At 41.0% G+C, this 15,168-nt stretch overlaps 1 non-coding gene across 1 annotated transcript; it reads left to right on the top strand.

Moving 5' to 3' along the window:
* The first annotated feature begins 12,460 nt into the window (after positions 1-12,460).
* LOC130958615 (small nucleolar RNA R71) lies at positions 12,461-12,564 on the top strand. The gene has a single exon (XR_009077728.1). It is a non-coding gene; the product is annotated as a small nucleolar RNA R71 (small nucleolar RNA).
* The last annotated feature ends 2,604 nt before the right edge of the window (positions 12,565-15,168 follow it).

Here is a 15,168-nt window from a genome sequence, read left to right as displayed (position 1 = left end):
CAAAGCAGAGCTTATATCACTGGAAAGTGTCACCTTCTCCCAGAAATGCATACTTCAGGGATGTGTAGAGGTTTGAGTTCAGTTTGGGAGGTTTATCCTCCTCCTGAGGAATTTTCGAAAATTCCTTTGCTTCCTCTAGTTCTTCTTGATCAGGTTGAGCATTTTTGAAGATGTCCTCAAGCTCTGATTCTAGGCTTTCAGTCATATTAATCTCTTCTACCAGAGAGTCAATATGTCAGCGCCCATGCAGTCATCTGGTGTGTCTGGATGCAGCATTGCTTTCACAGCATTCAACTTGAACTCATCCTCATTGACTCTCAGGGTTACTTCCCCTTTTTGTACATCATGAGTTTCGTCCAGTTGCTAGGATGGTCTTCCTAGAATGAGAGTTGCACTTTTGTGCACCTCCATTTCCAGCACCACAAAGTCAGTGGGAAAGGCAAATGGCCCAACCTTGACAATCATGTCCTCTATTATGCCTGATGGGTGTTTAATGGAGCCATCAGCAAGTTGGAGGCATATCCTGGTTTGTTTGACTTCTCCAGCCACCCAAGCTTTCTGATGGTGGATGCAGGTATTAGTTGATGCTTGCTCCAAATCACATAGGGCTGTCTTGGTGCAAGCGCCTTCTAATGTGCATGGTATTATAAGCTTCCAGGATCTTGAAGCTTTTCTGGTAAGCTTTTTAGTATGACTGCACTACATTCTTCAGTGAGAAACACTTTTTTCAGTTTCTCTCCAATCCTTCTTATGACTTAAGATCTCTTTCATGAACTTAGCATAAGAAGGTATTTGCTCAAGTGCCTCTGCAAACGGAATCTTTATTTCAAGAGTCCTTAGATAGTCTGCAAAGCGGGCAAATTGCTTATCCTGTTCCGCTTTGCGGAGTTTCTGAGGATAAGGCATCTTGCTTGATATTCTTCAACCTTAGATGCTGCAGTTTATTCCTTACAGAAGTGGTTGGAGAAGCCTGCTTAAGGGGTTGTTATCAGCACTTGCAAGTGTCTGACCCCTTTGTGGCGTTTGAACGCCAGACTTGGCTTACCATTGGGCGTTAACGCCAACTTTTCTCCCTTTTCTGGCGTTTGAACACCAGAACTGGGCAAGGAATGGGCGTTTAAACCAGCTTTCCTTCCCTTTCTGGCGTTTGAACGCCAAAGTATTCCTCTCTGGCTCTTACTGTCCTCAGAGGGATTTGGGGCAGTGGCTTGGTTATCCTCTGTCAATTGTTCCTTATTTGACTTTTTGCTCTTTTGAGTGGTGTTGTTCAGTGTCTTCCCACTTCTCAGTTGAACTGCTTTGACACTCTTCTGTTATCTGTTTAGATATCTGCTGTTTCGTTTGATTCACTGCAGTTCTATGTTCTTGTTAGCAACTTTAGTTCATAGAGCATCTCTTTAAATTCTGCTAACTGTTGTGTCATCAGGAGCAATTGTTGATTAGCTCATTCATCTGTTCTTGAGGATTAGGATCAGTGACTAATGCCATGACTTCCTCCTTTGGAACGAACTCATTGCTAGAATATAAGTATTGGTTTCTAGCAACAGTGTCTATAAGCTCTTGAGCTTCTTCAACTGTCCTTCCTCATGTGTATGGATCCACCAGCTGAGTGTTCTAAAGACATCTGAGCTTTTTCTGTAAGCCATAGTAGAAGATGTCTAACTGTACCCACTCTGAAAACCATTTCAGAGGGGCATTTTCTAAGCATACCTCTATACCTCTCCCAGGCATTATAAAGGGATTCATTATCCTCTTGTTTAAAGCCTTGGGCCTTAGCTGTGTCATCCTCTTGGAGGGTAAAATGATTCAGGAATTTGTCTGACAATTGTTTCCATGTCTTTATGCTTGCTGTAGGTTGGTTATTCAACCACCTTTTAGCTTGATCTTTTACAGCAAATGGAAACAGTAATAGTCTGTAGACATCCTGATCTACCTCTTTATCATGTACTGTGTCAGCAATTTGTAAGAACTGTGCCAGAAACTCAGTAGGTTCTTCCTGTGGAAGACCGGAATACTGGCAATTTTGCTACACTATGATAATGAGTTGAGGATTTAGCTCAAGCTGCTTGCTTGATGGAGGTATCCAGATGCTACTCCCATATGCAGCTGTAATGGGGTTAGCTATGACCCCAGAGTCCTTTTGGACTGATTAATCACACTTAAGTACATAAGGACAAAGGGAAATGATAATGATTGCAAATAGATAATTTTTTTTTTGAATTAAATGAAAAATTAAAATAAATAAAGGAAATTAAGATAAAAATTCGAAAATCAAAGAAAATAAATCAAAGCAAATCAAAGTAATTGAGAACTGAATCAATTAGTTAATTAAAAAGATTTTGAAAACAGCAATTAAGAAGATATGATTGAAAAATTTTTATGAAAAAGATTTGATTTTTAAAAAGAGGAAAGAGAAAAACAACAAAAAAGACACCAAACTTAAAATTTTTAGAAATCAAACACTAATTTTCGAAAATTTAAAGGAAAACACAAAGAGGACACCAAACTTAGAATTTTATGAATCAAAAAGGGACTTAAAACATGCAAAATCGAAAATTTAAAAGAAAAACAAAGGCATGCAATTGACACCAAACTTAAAATATGAAACTAGACTCAACTAAAAGACTCTAAACCAACAAAAATAAACAGTCCTAATCTAAGCAACAAGATAAGCCGTCAGTTGTCCAAACTCGAACAATCCCCGGCAACAGCGCCAAAACTTGGTGCACGAAATTGCATAACACTTTTGCAATCCCGCACACTACCAGCAAGTGCACTGGGTCGTCCAAGTAATACCTTGCGTGAGCAGGGTCGATCCCACGGAGATTGTCGGCTTGAAGCAAGCTATGGTTACCTTGTAAATCTTAGTCAGGATATCAGAAATTATCAGGATTGATTGTAAAAAGCAAAGAACATGAAAAAGGTACTTGTTTGCAGTAATGGAGAATAGGCTGAGCTTTGAGGCTTCCATCTTCCGAATCTCTGCTTTCCTACTGTCATCTTCATCAAACACGCAAGGCTCCTTCCATGGCAAGCTGTATGTAGAGTTTCACCGTTGTCAGTGGCTACCTCCCATCCTCTCAGTGAAAATACGTCCCTGATGCTCTGTCACAGCATAGGCTAATCATCTGTCGGTTCTCAATCAGGCCGGAATAGAATCCAGTGATTCTTTTGCGTCTGTCACTAACGCCCCGCCTTCAGGAGTTTGAAGCACGTCACAGTCATTCATCATTGAGTCCTACTCAGAATACCAGACAAGGTTTAGACCTTCCGGACTCTCTTGAATGCCGCCATCAGTTCTAGCTTATACCACGAAGATTCCGATTAAGAATCCAAGAGATATCTACTTAATCTAAGGTAGAACAGAGGTGGTTGTCAGGCACATGTTCATAGTTGAGAATGATGATGAGTGTCACGGATCATCACATTCATCCGGGTTAGGAGCAAGTAATATCTTAGAATGGAAGCAAGCATGATTGAATAAGAAACAGTAGTAATTGCATTAATCCATCAAGACACAGCAGAGCTCCTCACCCCCAACCATGGGGTTTAGAGACTCATGCTGTGGAAGGTACACAAGAAACGTGTAAAAAATGTCATGAGGTCATAAGGTACGGATACAATGTCAAAAGATCCTATAAATAGTAAAACTAGTATCCTAAGGTTTACAGAAATGAGTAAATGACAGAAAAATCCACTTCTGGGCCCACTTGGTGTGTGCTTGGGCTAAGCAATGAAGTAATTTCGTGTAGAGACATTTTCTGGAGTTAAACGCCAGCTTTCATGCCATTTGGGCGTTTAACTCCAAGTTTTTATGCAGTTCCGGCGTTTAACGCTGGAATTTCTGAGGCCGAATTGCTACGCCGATTTGGGCCATCAAATCTTGGGCAAAGTATGGCTATATATTGCTGGAAAGCCCAGGATGTCTACTTTCCAACGCCGTTGAGAGCGCGCCAATTGGGCTTCTGTAGCTCCAGAAAATCCGCTTCGAGTGCAGGGAGGTCAGAATCCAACAGCATCTGCAGTCCTTTTCAGTCTCTGAATCAGATTTTTGCTCAGAACCTTCATTTCAGTCAGAAAATACCTGAAATCACAGAAAAACACACAAACTCAGTAGTAAAGTCCAGAAAAGTGAATTTTAACTAAAAACTAATAAAAATATACTAAAAACAAACTAAAAGATACTAAAAACATACTAAAAACAATGCCAAAAAGCGTACAAATTATCCGCTCATCAACCTCTAATTGGGGACTCTAGCAAAGCTGAGTCACAATCTGAAAAGGTTCACCCAATTATGAGTCTGTGGCATGTATGTATCCGGTGGTAATACTGGAAGACAGAGTGCTTTGGGCCACGGCCAAGACTCAATAAGTAGCTGTGTTCAAGAATCATCATACTTAACTAGGAGAATCAATAACACTATCTGGATTCTGAGTTCCTAAAGAAGCCAATCATTCTGAATTTCAAAGGATAAAGTGAGATGCCAAAACTGTTCGGAGGCAAAAAGCTACTAGTCCCGCTCATCTAATTTGGAGCTAAGTTTCATTGATAATTTGGAGTCTATAGTATATTCTCTTCTTTTTATCTTATTTGATTTTCAGTTGCTTGGGGACAAGCAACAATTTAAGTTTGGTGTTGTGATGAGCGGATAATTTGTACCCTTTTTGGCATTGTTTTTAGTATGTTTTTAGTATCTTTTAGTTAGTTTTTATTATATTTTTATTAGTTTTTAGTTAAAATTTACTTTTCTGGACTTTACTATGAGTTTATGTGTTTTTCTGTGATTTCAGGTATTTTCTGGCTGAAATTGAGGGATCTGAGCAAAAATCTGATCCAGAGACTCAAAAGGACTGCAGATGCTGTTGGATTCTGACCTCCCTGCACTCGAAGTGGATTTTCTGGAGCTACAGAAGCCCAATTGGCGCGCTCTCAACGGCGTTGGAAAGTAGACATCCTGGGCTTTCCAGCAATATATGATAGTCCATACTTTGCCTAAGATTTGATGGCCTAAACCGGCGTTCAAAGTCACCTACAGAAATTCCAGCGTTAAACGCCGGAACTGGCACCTAAATGGGAGTTAAACGCCCAAACTGGCACCAAAGCTGGCGTTTAACTCCAAAAAGAGTCTCTACACGAAAATGTTTCATTGCTCAGCCCAAGCACACACCAAGTGGGCCTGGAAGTGGATTTTTATGTCATTTACTCATCTCTGTACACCCTAGGCTACTAGTTTTCTATATATAGGACCTTTTACTATTGTATTTGATATAGAGAGCTTTTGATCATGTTTTTATGATTGAACTCACTTTGGGAGGCTGGCCATTCGGCCATGCCTAGACCTTGTTCTTATGTATTTTCAATGGTGGAGTTTCTACACACCATAGATTAAGGTGTGGAGCTCTGCTGTACCTCGAGTATTAATGCAATTACTATTGTTCTTCTATTCAATTCCGCTTGTTCTTTGTCCAAGATATCACTTGTTCTTCAACTTGATGAATGTGATGATCCGTGACACTCATCATCATTCCCACTTATGAACAAGGTGACTGACAACCACTTTTGTTCTACAAGCAACCAAGGCTCTAATGTTTATCTCTTGGATTCCTGATACACGATGCATGGTTGATCGCCTGACAACCGAGTGCTCGCCTGACAAACGAGTCAGCCATTCCGTGAGATCAGAGTCTTCGTGGTATAGGCAAGAACTGATGGCGGCATTCAAGAGAATCCGGAAGGTCTAACCTTGTCTGTGGTATTCTGAGTAGGATTCAATGATTGAATGACTGTGACGAGCTTCAAACTCCTAGCAGGCGGGGCGTTAGTGACAGACGCAAAAGGATCGATGGATTCTATTCTGGCCTGACCGAGAACCGACAGCTGATTAGCCATATGCTGTGACAGAGCATAGGAACATTTTCACTGAGAGGATGGGAGGTAGCCACTGACAACAGTGAAACCCTTGCATAAGCTTGCCATGGAAAGGAGTAAGAAGGATTGGATGAAGACAGTAGGAAAGCAGAGAGACGGAAGGGAAGGCATCTTCATACGCTTGTCTGATGCTCTCACCAATGATATACATAAGTATCTCTATCTTTATCTTTATGTTTTATTCATCATCTATACCCATTTGAGTCTGCCTGACTAAGATTTACAAGGTGACCATAGCTTGCTTCATACCAACAATCTCCGTGGGATCGACCCTTACTCGCGTAAGGTATTACTTGGACGACCCAGTGCACTTGCTGGTTAGTTGTGCGAAGTTGTAGTGATCACGATTTCGTGCACCAGGCATCACCGTCTTCAATAGCTACTTTTCATCCTCTCGGGAAAATGGTCCTATGCGCTGTCACTGCATGGCTAATCGTCTGGAGGCATCACCCTTGTTGATGGCTACATCCCATCCTCTCAGTGAAAATGGTCCAAATGCTCTGTCACAGCACGGCTAATCATCTGTCGGTTCTCAATCAAGTTAGAATAGAATCCCTTGATTCTTTTGCGTCTGTCACTAACGCCCAGCCGTTAGGAGTTTGAAGCTCGTCACAGTCATTCAATACCGGAATCCTACTCGGAATACCACAGACAAGGTTAGACTTTTCGGATCCCCATGAATGCCGCCATCTATCTAGCTTATACCACAAAGATTCTGTTGGGGAATCTAAGAGATATGCGCCCGGCCTAAAGTAGAACGGAAGTGGTTGTCAGTCACGCGCGTTCATAGGTGAGAATGATGATGAGTGTCACGGATCATCACATTCATCAAGTTGAAGTGCAACGTATATCTTAGAATAAGAATAAAAGAGAATTGAATATAAAGTAATGGTAATTGTATTGAAACTTGAGGTACAGCAGAGCTCCACAGCCTTAATCTATGGTGTGCAGAAACTCCACCGTTGAAAATACATAAGTGAAAGGTTCAGGCATGGCCGAATGGCCAGCCCCCATGGTCTAAGGACTATGCGCCCCCAGATGTTCCTTAGATCTAAAGTGATCAAAAGATGTCTAATACAATAGTTAAATGTCCTATATATACTAGACTAGCTACTAGGGTTTACATGAGTAAGTAATTGATGCATAAATCCACTTCCGGGGCCCACTTGGTGTGTGCTTGGGCTGAGCTTGATCTATCCACGAGCTGAGGCTTTTCTTGGAGTTGAATGCCGAGTTATAGCGTGTTTCTGGCGTTCAACTCCGGGTTATGACGTGTTTCTGGCGTTTAACTCCAGACAGCAGCATGTACTTGGCGTTGAGCGCAACTTTACGTCGTCAATTCCCGAATAAAGTATTGACTATTATATATTGCCGGAAAGCTCTGGATGTCTACTTTCCAACGCCGTTGAGAGCGCGCCATTTGGAGTTCTGTAGCTCCAGAAAATCCATTTTGAGTGCAGGAAGATCAGAATCCAACAGCATCAGCAGTCCTTTTGTCAGCCTTCTTTCAGAGTTTTGCTCAAGTCCCTCAATTTCAGCCAGAAATTACCTGAAATCATAGAAAAACACACAAACTCATAGTAAAGTCCAGAAATGTGAATTTAACATAAAAACTAATGAAAACATCCCTAAAAGTAGCTTGAACTTACTAAAAACTACCTAAAAACAATGCCAAAAAGCGTATAAATTATCCGCTCATCACAACACCAAACTTAAATTGTTGCTTGTCCCCAAGCAACTGAAATTCAAATAGGATAAAAAGAAGAGAATATACTATAAATTCCAAAATATCAATGAATATTAATTCTAATTAGATGAGCGGGACTTGTAGCTTTTTGCTTCTGAATAGTTTTAGCATCTCACTTTTTCCTTTGAAGTTTAGAGTGATTGGCGTCTCTAGGAACTCAGAGTTCAGATAGTGTTATTGACTTTCCTAGTTAAGCATGTTGATTCTTGAACACAGCTACTTTTATGAATCTTGGCCGTGGCCCTAAGCATTTTGTTTTCCAGTATTACCACTGGATACATAAATGCCACAGACACATGACTGGGTGAACCTTTTCAGATTGTGACTCAGCTTTGCTAGAGTCCCCAGTTAGAGGTGTCTAGAGCTCTTAAGCACACTCTTTTGCTTTGGATCACGACTTTAACCACTCAGTCTCAAACTTTTCACTTGGACCTGCATGCCACAAGCACATGGTTAGAGACAGCTTGATTTAGCCGCTTAGACCTGGATTTTATTTCCTTGGGCCCTCCTATTCATTGATGCTCAAAGCCTTGGATCATTTTTACCCTTGCCTTTTGGTTTTAAGGGCTATTGGCTTTTTCTACTTGCTTTTTCTTTTTTTTTCTATTTTTTTCGCCATTTTTTTCTTTTTTTTCGCAAGCTTTTGTTTTTCATTTCTTTTTCTTGCTTCAAGAATCAATTTCATGATTTTTCAGATCATCAATAACATTTCTCTTTGTTCATCATTCTTTCAAGAGCCAACAATTTTAACATTCATAAACAACAAGATCAAAAATATGCACTGTTCAATCATTCATTTAGAAAACAAAAAGTATTGTCACCACATCAATATAATTAAACTAAATTCAAGGATAAATTCAAAATTCATGTACTTCTTGTTCTTTTGAATTAAAACATTTTTCATTTAAGAGAGGTGAAGGATTAATGGATTTTATTCATAGCTTTAAGACATGGTTACTACATACTAATGACCATGAAGTAGAGACACAAAACATAGATAAACATAACATAGAAACCGAAAAACAGAAAGAAATAAGAACAAGGAATGAATCCACCTTAGTGGCGTCTTCTTCTTGAAGGACCAACAATGTCCTTAAGCTTTTCTATGTCCCTTCCTTGCCTTTGTTGCTCCTCTCTCATTGCTCTTTGATCTTCTCTTATTTCATGGAGAATGATGGAGTGCTCATGATGTTCCACCCTTAACTGTTCCACATTGTGGTTTAAATCTTCTAAGGAAGTGTTGAGTTGTTCCCAATAGTTGTTGGGAGGAAAGTGCATCCCTTGAGGCATCTCAGGGATTTTTTGATGATGAGCTTCCTCATGCATCTCTTAAGAATCGTGGAGGGTCTCTCTTGCTTGCTCCAACCTTTTCTTGGTGATGGGCTTATCGTCCTCAATGGAGATGTCTCCTTCTATGATAACTCCAGCTGAGTAACATAGATGGCAAATAAGGTGAGGAAAAGCCAGCCTTGCCATGGTGGAGGGCTTTTCGGCTATTTTGTAGATTTCATTGGAGATGACTTCATGAACTTCTACTTCCTCTCCAATCATGATGCTATGAATCATGATGGCCCGATCCACAGTAACTTCAGATCGGTTGCTAGTGGGAATGATGGAGCGTTGAATGAACTCCAACCATCCTCTAGCCACAGGCTTGAGGTCTAGTCTTCTTAGTTGGACTGGCTTGCCTTTGGAGTCTCTCTTCCATTGAGCTCCTTCCACACATATGTCCATAAGGACTTGGTCCAACCTTTGATTAAAATTGACCTTCTAGTGTAGGGGCGTACATCTTCTTGCATCATGGGCAAGTGGAACGCCAATCTCACATTCTCCGGGCTAAAATCTAAGTATTTCCCCCGAACCATTGTGAGATAATTCTTTGGACTCGGGTTCATACTTTGATCATGGTTCCTAGTGATCCATGCATTGGCATAGAACTCTTGAACCATTAAGATTCCGACTTGTTGCATGGGGTTGGTTAGGACTTCCCAACCTCTTCTTCGGATCTCATGTCGGATCTCCGGATACTCATTTTTCTTGAGCTTGAAAGGGACCTCAGGGATCACCTTCTTCTTTGCCACAAATCATAGAAGTGGTCTTGATGGCTTTTGGAGATGAATCTTTCCATCTCCCATGACTCGGAGGTGGAAGCTTTTGTCTTCCCTTTTCCTTTTCTAGAGGATTCTCCGGCCTTAGGTGCCATTGATGGTAATGGAAAAACAAAAAGCTTATGCTTTTACCACACCAAACTTAAAATATTGCTCGCCCTTGAGCAAGAGAAGAAAGAAGAGAAGAAGAAGAAAAAGAAAATATTGAGGAGAAGGGAGAGATGGTGTTTCGGCCAAGGTATAGAAGAGGGAGTAGTGTTGTGTGAAAATGAAGTGGTGATTGGGAAGAGAGATTGAGATGATTGGTGAAGGATTTTGGGAAATGTGACATGGGGAAGAGTGTTAATAGGATTAGGAGGTAAGGTGGGAATATGTTAGGTGGGGATCCTGTGGGGTCCACAGATCCTGAGGTGATCCTGTGGGGTCCACAGGTCCTGAGGTGTCAAGGAATTCCATCCCTGCACCAAATAGGCATGTAAAATGCCTTTGCATACCATTCTGGCGTTTAAACGCCGAGGTGATGCACGTTCTGGGCGTTCAACGCCCATGTAAAGCATGTTCTGGGCGTTCAACGCCCATATGCAGCATGTTTCTGGCGTTGAACGCCAGTTCCATGCTTGTTACTGGCGTTCAGCGCCAGCTTTCCTCAAGGCACATTCCTGGCATTCAAACGCCAGAATGTTGCTTGTTTCTGGCGTTCAGCGCCAGATTCATGCTCTGTTCTGGTGTTGAACGCCAGCCAGATGCTCCTTACTGGCGTTGAACGCTAGTCTGTGCTTCCTCCAGGGTGTGATTTTTCTTCTGCTATTTTTTCGATTCTGTTTTTAATTTTTATATTTTTTTTGTGACTCCACATGATCATGCACCTAATAAAACACAAAATAACAATAAAATAAAATAAAATCAAAATTAGATAAATAAAATTGGTTTGCCTCCCAACAAGCACATCTTTAATGTCAATAGCTTGACAGTGGGCTCTCATGGAGCCACAAGGTGATCAGGTCAATGTTGTATAGACCCAACACCAAACTTAGAGTTTGGATATGGGGTCTTAACACCAAACTTAGAGTTTGGTTGTGGCCTCCCAACACCAAACTTAGAGTTTGACTGTGGGGGCTCTTCTTGACTCTGAACTGAGAGAAGCTTTTCATGCTTACTCTCTTTTGTCACAGAGGGATGGCCATGTGCCTTAAACACAAGGTAGTCCCCATTCAATTGAAGGACTAATTCACCTCTGTTGACATCTATCACAGCTCCTGCTGTGGCTAGGAAAGGTCTTCCAAGGATGATGCAATCATCCTCTTCCTTTCTAGTGTCTAAGATTATGAAATCAGCAGGGATGTAAAGGCCTTCAACCTTCACTAACACGTCCTCTACTATTCCATACGCTTGTCTCAATGACTTGTCTGCCAGTTGTAATGAAAACAATGCAGGTTGTACCTCAATGATCCCCAACTTCTCCATTACAGAGAGTGGCATAAGATTTATCCCTGACCCTAGATCACATAGAGCTTTTTCAAAGGTCATGGTGCCTATGGTACAAGGTATTAAGAACTTGCCAGGATCTTGTCTCTTTTGAGGTAAAATTTGCTGAATCCAGGTATCTAGTTCATTAATAAGCAAGGGAGGTTCACTTTCCCAAGTCTCATTACCAAACAACTTGGCATTCAGCTTCATGATAGCTCCTAAATATTGAGCAACTTGCTCTCGAGTCACATCTTCATCCTCTTCAGAGGAAGAATAGTCTTCAGAGCTCATGAATGGCAGAAGAAGATTTAATAGAATCTCTATGGTCTCTATATGAGCCTCAGATTCCTTTGGATCCTTAATAGGAAACTCCTTCTTGCTTGAGGGACGTCCCAGGAGGTCTTCCTCACTAGGATTTTTGTCCTCCTCCTCCCTTGTGCATTCGGCCATATTGATTATATCAATGGCCTTGCACTCTCCTTTTGGATTCTCTTCTGTATTGCTTGGGAGAATACTGGGAGGAGTTTCAATGACTTTCTTACTCAGCTGGCCCACTTGTGCCTCCAGATTTCTGATGGAGGATCTTGTTTCACTCATGAAACTGAATGTGGCCTTTGACAGATCAGAGACTAGATTGGCTAAATGAGAAGTGCTTTGTTCAGAATTCTCTGTCTGTTGCTGAGAAGATGATGGAAAAGGCTTGCTATTGCTCAGCCTATTGCGTCCACCATTGTTAAAGCCTTGTTGAGGCTTTTGTTGATCCTTCCATGAGAAATTTGGATGATTTCTCCATGATGAATTATAAGTGTTTCCATAAGGTTCACCCATGTAATTGACCTCTGCCATTGCCGGGTTCTCAGGATCATAAGCTTCTTCAGAAGCTGCCTCTTTAGTACTGTTGGATGCATTTTGCCATCCATTCAGACTTTGAGAGATCATGTTGACTTGCTGAGTCAACACTTTGTTCTGAGCCAATATGGCATTCAGAGCATCAATTTCAAGAACTCCTTTCTTCTGAGGTATCCCATTATTCACGGAATTCCTCTCAGAAGTGTACATTGGTTATTTGCAACCATGTCAATGAGTTCTTGAGCTTCTGCAGGTGTTTTCTTTAGGTGAATTGATCCACCTGCAGAATGGTCCAATGACATTTTCGAAAATTCAGATAGGCCATAATAGAATATATCTAATATGGTCCATTCTAAAGACATGTCAGATGGACATCTTTTGGTCAGCTGCTTGTATCTTTCCCAAGCTTCATAGAGGGATTCACCATCTTTTTGTTTGAAGGTTTGAACATCCACTCTAAGCTTGCTCAGCTTTTGAGGAGGAAAGAATTTATCCAAGAAGGCTGTGACCAGCTTATCCCAGGAGTCCAGGCTATCCTTAGGTTGTGAATCCAACCATATTCTAGCTCTGTCTTTTACAACAAAAGGGAAAAGCATGAGTCTGTAGACTTCAGGATCAACTCCATTCGTCTTAACAGTCTCACAAATCTGCAAGAACTTAGTTAAAAACTGGTAAGGATCTTCAGATGGAAGTCCATAAAACTTGCAATTCTGTTGCATTAAAGCAACTAGTTGAGGCTTAAGCTCAAAATTATTGGCTCCAATGGCAGGAATGGAGATGCTTCTTCCTTCAAATTTGGACGTTGGCTTTGTGAAGTCACCAAGCATTCTCCTTGCATTATCATTATTGAGTTCAGCTGCCATCTCCTTCTCTTGTTCAAAAATTTCTGAAAGGTTACCTTTAGATTGTTGTAATTTAGCTTCTCTTAGTTTCCTCTTCAGAGTCCTTTCAGGTTCGGGATCAATTTCAACAAGAGTACCTTTTTTCTTGTTCCTGCTCATATGAAAGAGAAGAAAACAAGAAAAGAAGAGGAATCCTCTAATCTGAGCAACAAGATGAACCGTTAGTTGTCCATACTCGAACAATCCCCGGCAACGGCGCCAAAAACTTGGTGGACGAAATTGTGATCAACAATAATGGCTCTTTGGCATGTGCATAAAAATTAACTCAGCACTTTCTTTCCACAACTCCGTTCAACTTAACCAGCAAGTGTACTGGGTCATCCAAGTAATACCTTACGTGAGTAAGGGTCGATCGCACAGAGATTGTTGGTATGAAGCAAGCTATGGTCACCTTGTAAATCTCAGTTAGGCAGATTAAATTGGTTTATGATGAGTTCGAAAATTAATAATAAACAAAAAATAAAATAGGATAAAAATGCTTATGAAAATTAATGGTGGGAATTTCATATAGGTGTGTGGAGATGCTAGAATCCTCTCGAATCTCTACTTTCTTATTACATTCATCCAATCCTTCTTACTCCTTTCCATGGCAAGCTGTATGTAGGGCATCACCGTCTTCAATGGCTACTTTTCATCCTCTCGGGAAAATGGTCCTATGCGCTGTCACTGCATGGCTAATCGTCTGGAGGCATCACCCTTGTTGATGGCTACATCCCATCATCTCAGTGAAAATGGTCCAAATGCTCTGTCACAGCACGACTAATCATCTGTCGGTTCTCAATCAGGTTGGAATAGAATTCCTTGATTCTTTTGCGTCTGTCACTAACGCCCAGCCATTAGGAGTTTGAAGCTCGTCACAGTCATTCAATACCGGAATCCTACTCGGAATACGATAGACAAGGTTAGACTTTCCGGATTCCCGGGATCCTACTCGGAATACCATAGACAAGGTTAGACTTTCTGGATCCCCATGAATGCCGCCATCTATCTAGCTTATACCACGAAGATTCTATTGGGGAATCTAAGAGATATGCGCCCGGCCTAAAGTAGAACGGAAGTGGTTGTCAGTCACGCGCGTTCATAGGTGAGAATGATGATGAGTGTCACGGATCATCACATTCATCAAGTTGAAGTGCAACGTATATCTTAGAATAAGAATAAAAGAGAATTGAATATAAAGTAATGGTAATTGTATTGAAACTTGAGGTACAGCAGAGCTCTACACCCTTAATCTATGGTGTGCAGAAACTCCACCGTTGAAAATACATAAGTGAAAGGTTCAGGCATGGCCGAATGGCCAGCCCCCATGGTCTAAGGACTATGCGCCCCCAGATGTTCCTTAGATCTAAAGTGATCAAAAGATGTCTAATACAATAGTTAAATGTCCTATATATACTAGACTAGCTACTAGGGTTTACATGAGTAAGTAATTGATGCATAAATCCACTTCCGGGACCCACTTGGTATGTGCTTGGGCTGAGCTTGATCTATCCACGAGCTGAGGCTTTTCTTGGAGTTGAACGCCGAGTTATAGCGTGTTTCTGGCGTTCAACTCCGGGTTATGACGTGTTTCTGGTGTTTAACTCCAGACAGCAGCATGTACTTGGCGTTGAGCACCACTTTACATCGTCAATACCCGAATAAAGTATAGACTATTATATATTGCTGGAAAGCGCTGGATGTCTACTTTCCAACGCCGTTGAGAGTGCGCCATTTGGAGTTTTGTAGCTCCAGAAAATCCATTTCGGGTGCAGGGAGGTTAGAATCCAACAGCATCAGCAGTCCTTTTGTCAGCCTTCTTTCAGAGTTTTGCTCAAGTCCCTCAATTTCAGCCAGAAATTACCTGAAATCACAGAAAAACGCACAAACTCATAGTAAAGTCCAGAAATGTGAATTTAACATAAAAACTAATGAAAACATCCCTAAAAGTAGCTTGAACTTACTAAAAACTACCTAAAAACAATGCCAAAAAGCGTATAAATTATCCGCTCATCAATAGACTACTAAAGGTTGAATGCGGCCACTAGAAAAGATCACTTTCCACTACCATTTATTGATCAAATGCTTGATCGACTAGCCGGTAAATCGCACTATTGTTTTCTAGATGGTTACTCAGGATACTTCCAAATACACATTGCTCTAAAAGACCAAGAAAAAACAACATTT

The sequence above is a fragment of the Arachis stenosperma genome, chromosome 10 (assembly GCF_014773155.1).
Source record: "Arachis stenosperma cultivar V10309 chromosome 10, arast.V10309.gnm1.PFL2, whole genome shotgun sequence".
NCBI classification, from domain to species: Eukaryota; Viridiplantae; Streptophyta; class Magnoliopsida; order Fabales; family Fabaceae; genus Arachis; species Arachis stenosperma.
This window is presented reverse-complemented; position numbering and strand designations above follow the sequence as displayed.